The 6,600-nt window shown below is 47.0% G+C and overlaps 1 non-coding gene across 1 annotated transcript; it reads right to left on the bottom strand.

Moving 5' to 3' along the window:
• Positions 1 to 342: 342 nt before the first annotated feature.
• On the bottom strand, positions 343 to 413 carry trnag-gcc (transfer RNA glycine (anticodon GCC)). Its single transcript has one exon. It is a non-coding gene; the product is annotated as a tRNA-Gly (tRNA).
• Between the last annotated feature and the right edge of the window lie 6,187 nt (positions 414 to 6,600).

Here is a 6,600-nt window from a genome sequence, read left to right as displayed (position 1 = left end):
TTTAAGCATGACCTTTCTTGCCTGCAGCCTTTTTATTGCCTTCAGGAGTTTTTCACAGGTGCATGAGCCATAATTGCTTGTACTTCGTTGAACAAGCATGGAAAAGCATTGTCTAGAGTGCTTCCACTAGTTCCCTGTAAAACACTGATAAGTTGCCCACTTCTAAAGTAGCAAGATACACTGCTTTGCTTCTGCTGGGAATCGAACCTGGGTCTCCTGCGCGGGAAACAACAACTATGACATTCAGCCACCAGTGAGTGAAGCTGCGCTGTACTCGTGGCTCTGGGGACAGATGCCGCTTATGAAGAACGACTAACATGGCCTTAAAAACACGACCTCTGCTGCATTGGCCGGGAATCGGACCCGGGTCTCTCGCGTGGCAGGCGAGAATTCTACCACTGAACCACCAATGCTCTATTTCTGCATGAATTCTACGAATTTATGTGGAAAATGCATCTCTTCAACTGGGTAATATCGACCAATGCTAAAGCTGAACAACTGACAGACAAACTGATCAAGTTCCATGGGTATTTGATGAACTGATATGAGCAAAAGTGTCTCTGAGCAAAGGGGAGTGGGGGAGGTCAATATCAAAAGTGAGAGGCGTTAACTTCTGTGGCCACCAGCTCCCTTAAGAACCACAGGGCACCTCAGCCTCCTGGACTGCACCAGATTTGTCAGTTCTTGCTGGGAGTCATTACCCTGCTCTTCCAACAAGCCACTGTCCAACTGTGACCTTGTACCGCTGTCTTGGGGATCTTACATTACTTACCTTGCAGTTTATTCCACTTTCATGCAGGTCAGCATTGACCCTGGACATTTTTCTTCTGGTGTTTTTTAGAGACAACAAACAGGTCAGTTTACTCTCATTGGTTTCTTTAAGCATGACCTTTCTTGCCTGCAGCCTTTTTATTGCCTTCAGGAGTTTTTCACAGGTGCATGAGCCATAATTGCTTGTACTTCGTTGAACAAGCATGGAAAAGCATTGTCTAGAGTGCTTCCACTAGTTCCCTGTAAAACACTGATAAGTTGCCCACTTCTAAAGTAGCAAGATACACTGCTTTGCTTCTGCTGGGAATCGAACCTGGGTCTCCTGCGCGGGAAACAACAACTATGACATTCAGCCACCAGTGAGTGAAGCTGCGCTGTACTCGTGGCTCTGGGGACAGATGCCGCTTATGAAGAACGACTAACATGGCCTTAAAAACACGACCTCTGCTGCATTGGCCGGGAATCGGACCCGGGTCTCCCGCGTGGCAGGCGAGAATTCTACCACTGAACCACCAATGCTCTATTTCTGCATGAATTCTACGAATTTATGTGGAAAATGCATCTCTTCAACTGGGTAATATCGACCAATGCTAAAGCTGAACAACTGACAGACAAACTGATCAAGTTCCATGGGTATTTGATGAACTGATATGAGCAAAAGTGTCTCTGAGCAAAGGGGAGTGGGGGAGGTCAATATCAAAAGTGAGAGGCGTTAACTTCTGTGGCCACCAGCTCCCTTAAGAACCACAGGGCACCTCAGCCTCCTGGACTGCACCAGATTTGTCAGTTCTTGCTGGGAGTCATTACCCTGCTCTTCCAACAAGCCACTGTCCAACTGTGACCTTGTAGCGCTGTCTTGGGGATCTTACATTACTTACCTTGCAGTTTATTCCACTTTCATGCAGGTCAGCATTGACCCCCTGGACATTTTTCTTCTGGTGTTTTTTAGAGACAACAAACAGGTCAGTTTACTCTCATTGGTTTCTTTAAGCCTGACCTTTCTTGCCTGCAGCCTTTTTATTGCCTTCAGGAGTTTTTCACAGGTGCATGAGCCATAATTGCTTGTACTTCGTTGAACAAGCATGGAAAAGCATTGTCTAGAGTGCTTCCACTAGTTCCCTGTAAAACACTGATAAGTTGCCCACTTCTAAAGTAGCAAGATACACTGCTTTGCTTCTGCTGGGAATCGAACCTGGGTCTCCTGCGCGGGAAACAACAACTCTGACATTCAGCCACCAGTGAGAGAAGCTGCGCTGTGCTCGTGGCTCTGGGGACAGCTGCCGCTTATGAGGAACGACTAACATGGCCTTAAAAACACGACCTCTGCTGCATTGGCCGGGAATCGGACCCGGGTCTCCCGCGTGGCAGGCGAGAATTCTACCACTGAACCACCAATGCTCTATTTCTGCAAGAATTCTACGAATTTATGTGGAAAATGCATCTCTTCAACTGGGTAATATCGACCAATGCTAAAGCTGAACAACTGACAGACAAACTGATCAAGTTCCATGGGTATTTGATGAACTGATATAAGCAAAAGTGTCTCTGAGCAAAGGGGAGTGGGGGAGGTCAATATCAAAAGTGAGAGGCGTTAACTTCTGTGGCCACCAGCTCCCTTAAGAACCACAGGGCACCTCAGCCTCCTGGACTGCACCAGATTTGTCAGTTCTTGCTGGGAGTCATTACCCTGCTCTTCCAACAAGCCACTGTCCAACTGTGACCTTGTACCGCTGTCTTGGGGATCTTACATTACTTACCTTGCAGTTTATTCCACTTTCATGCAGGTCAGCATAGACCCTGGACATTTTTCTTCTGGTGTTTTTTAGAGACAACAAACAGGTCAGTTTACTCTCATTGGTTTCTTTAAGCATGACCTTTCTTGCCTGCAGCCTTTTTATTGCCTTCAGGAGTTTTTCACAGGTGCATGAGCCATAATTGCTTGTACTTCGTTGAACAAGCATGGAAAAGCATTGTCTATAGTGCTTCCACTAGTTCCCTGTAAAACACTGATAAGTTGCCCACTTCTAAAGTAGCAAGATACACTGCTTTGCTTCTGCTGGGGATCGAACCTGGGTCTCCTGCGCGGGAAACAACAACTCTGACATTCAGCCACCAGTGAGTGAAGCTGCGCTGTACTCGTGGCTCTGGGGACAGATGCCGCTTATGAAGAACGACTAACATGGCCTTAAAAACACGACCTCTGCTGCATTGGCCGGGAATCGGACCCGGGTCTCCCGCGTGGCAGGCGAGAATTCTACCACTGAACCACCAATGCTCTATTTCTGCATGAATTCTACGAATTTATGTGGAAAATGCATCTCTTCAACTGGGTAATATCGACCAATGCTAAAGCTGAACAACTGACAGACAAACTGATCAAGTTCCATGGGTATTTGATGAACTGATATGAGCAAAAGTGTCTCTGAGCAAAGGGGAGTGGGGGAGGTCAATATCAAAAGTGAGAGGCGTTAACTTCTGTGGCCACCAGCTCCCTTAAGAACCACAGGGCACCTCAGCCTCCTGGACTGCACCAGATTTGTCAGTTCTTGCTGGGAGTCATTACCCTGCTCTTCCAACAAGCCACTGTCCAACTGTGACCTTGTAGCGCTGTCTTGGGGATCTTACATTACTTACCTTGCAGTTTATTCCACTTTCATGCAGATCAGCATTGACCCCCTGGACATTTTTCTTCTGGTGTTTTTTAGAGACAACAAACAGGTCAGTTTACTCTCATTGGTTTCTTTAAGCATGACCTTTCTTGCCTGCAGCCTTTTTATTGCCTTCAGGAGTTTTTCACAGGTGCATGAGCCATAATTGCTTGTACTTCGTTGAACAAGCATGGAAAAGCATTGTCTAGAGTGCTTCCACTAGTTCCCTGTAAAACACTGATAAGTTGCCCACTTCTAAAGTAGCAAGATACACTGCTTTGCTTCTGCTGGGAATCGAACCTGGGTCTCCTGCGCGGGAAACAACAACTCTGACATTCAGCCACCAGTGAGAGAAGCTGTGGCCACCAACTTCTGTGGCCACCAGCTCCCTTAAGAACCACAGGGCACCTCAGCCTCCTGGACTGCACCAGATTTGTCAGTTCTTGCTGGGAGTCATTACCCTGCTCTTCCAACAAGCCACTGTCCAACTGTGACCTTGTAGCGCTGTCTTGGGGATCTTACATTACTTACCTTGCAGTTTATTCCACTTTCATGCAGATCAGCATTGACCCCCTGGACATTTTTCTTCTGGTGTTTTTTAGAGACAACAAACAGGTCAGTTTACTCTCATTGGTTTCTTTAAGCATGACCTTTCTTGCCTGCAGCCTTTTTATTGCCTTCAGGAGTTTTTCACAGGTGCATGAGCCATAATTGCTTGTACTTCGTTGAACAAGCATGGAAAAGCATTGTCTAGAGTGCTTCCACTAGTTCCCTGTAAAACACTGATAAGTTGCCCACTTCTAAAGTAGCAAGATACACTGCTTTGCTTCTGCTGGGATCGAACCTGGGTCTCCTGCGCGGGAAACAACAACTCTGACATTCAGCCACCAGTGAGAGAAGCTGCGCTGTGCTCGTGGCTCTGGGGACAGCTGCCGCTTATGAGGAACGACTAACATGGCCTTAAAAACACGACCTCTGCTGCATTGGCCGGGAATCGGACCCGGGTCTCCCGCGTGGCAGGCGAGAATTCTACCACTGAACCACCAATGCTCTATTTCTGCAAGAATTCTACGAATTTATGTGGAAAATGCATCTCTTCAACTGGGTAATATCGACCAATGCTAAAGCTGAACAACTGACAGACAAACTGATCAAGTTCCATGGGTATTTGATGAACTGATATGAGCAAAAGTGTCTCTGAGCAAAGGGGAGTGGGGGAGGTCAATATCAAAAGTGAGAGGCGTTAACTTCTGTGGCCACCAGCTCCCTTAAGAACCACAGGGCACCTCAGCCTCCTGGACTGCACCAGATTTGTCAGTTCTTGCTGGGAGTCATTACCCTGCTCTTCCAACAAGCCACTGTCCAACTGTGACCTTGTACCGCTGTCTTGGGGATCTTACATTACTTACCTTGCAGTTTATTCCACTTTCATGCAGGTCAGCATTGACCCTGGACATTTTTCTTCTGGTGTTTTTTAGAGACAACAAACAGGTCAGTTTACTCTCATTGGTTTCTTTAAGCATGACCTTTCTTGCCTGCAGCCTTTTTATTGCCTTCAGGAGTTTTTCACAGGTGCATGAGCCATAATTGCTTGTACTTCGTTGAACAAGCATGGAAAAGCATTGTCTAGAGTGCTTCCACTAGTTCCCTGTAAAACACTGATAAGTTGCCCACTTCTAAAGTAGCAAGATACACTGCTTTGCTTCTGCTGGGAATCGAACCTGGGTCTCCTGCGCGGGAAACAACAACTATGACATTCAGCCACCAGTGAGTGAAGCTGCGCTGTACTCGTGGCTCTGGGGACAGATGCCGCTTATGAAGAACGACTAACATGGCCTTAAAAACACGACCTCTGCTGCATTGGCCGGGAATCGGACCCGGGTCTCCCGCGTGGCAGGCGAGAATTCTACCACTGAACCACCAATGCTCTATTTCTGCATGAATTCTACGAATTTATGTGGAAAATGCATCTCTTCAACTGGGTAATATCGACCAATGCTAAAGCTGAACAACTGACAGACAAACTGATCAAGTTCCATGGGTATTTGATGAACTGATATGAGCAAAAGTGTCTCTGAGCAAAGGGGAGTGGGGGAGGTCAATATCAAAAGTGAGAGGCGTTAACTTCTGTGGCCACCAGCTCCCTTAAGAACCACAGGGCACCTCAGCCTCCTGGACTGCACCAGATTTGTCAGTTCTTGCTGGGAGTCATTACCCTGCTCTTCCAACAAGCCACTGTCCAACTGTGACCTTGTACCGCTGTCTTGGGGATCTTACATTACTTACCTTGCAGTTTATTCCACTTTCATGCAGGTCAGCATTGACCCTGGACATTTTTCTTCTGGTGTTTTTTAGAGACAACAAACAGGTCAGTTTACTCTCATTGGTTTCTTTAAGCATGACCTTTCTTGCCTGCAGCCTTTTTATTGCCTTCAGGAGTTTTTCACAGGTGCATGAGCCATAATTGCTTGTACTTCGTTGAACAAGCATGGAAAAGCATTGTCTAGAGTGCTTCCACTAGTTCCCTGTAAAACACTGATAAGTTGCCCACTTCTAAAGTAGCAAGATACACTGCTTTGCTTCTGCTGGGAATCGAACCTGGGTCTCCTGCGCGGGAAACAACAACTATGACATTCAGCCACCAGTGAGTGAAGCTGCGCTGTACTCGTGGCTCTGGGGACAGATGCCGCTTATGAAGAACGACTAACATGGCCTTAAAAACACGACCTCTGCTGCATTGGCCGGGAATCGGACCCGGGTCTCCCGCGTGGCAGGCGAGAATTCTACCACTGAACCACCAATGCTCTATTTCTGCATGAATTCTACGAATTTATGTGGAAAATGCATCTCTTCAACTGGGTAATATCGACCAATGCTAAAGCTGAACAACTGACAGACAAACTGATCAAGTTCCATGGGTATTTGATGAACTGATATGAGCAAAAGTGTCTCTGAGCAAAGGGGAGTGGGGGAGGTCAATATCAAAAGTGAGAGGCGTTAACTTCTGTGGCCACCAGCTCCCTTAAGAACCACAGGGCACCTCAGCCTCCTGGACTGCACCAGATTTGTCAGTTCTTGCTGGGAGTCATTACCCTGCTCTTCCAACAAGCCACTGTCCAACTGTGACCTTGTACCGCTGTCTTGGGGATCTTACATTACTTACCTTGCAGTTTATTCCACT

The sequence above is a fragment of the Carassius gibelio genome, chromosome B19 (genome assembly GCF_023724105.1).
Source record: "Carassius gibelio isolate Cgi1373 ecotype wild population from Czech Republic chromosome B19, carGib1.2-hapl.c, whole genome shotgun sequence".
Taxonomy (NCBI): Eukaryota; Metazoa; Chordata; class Actinopteri; order Cypriniformes; family Cyprinidae; genus Carassius; species Carassius gibelio.
This window is presented reverse-complemented; position numbering and strand designations above follow the sequence as displayed.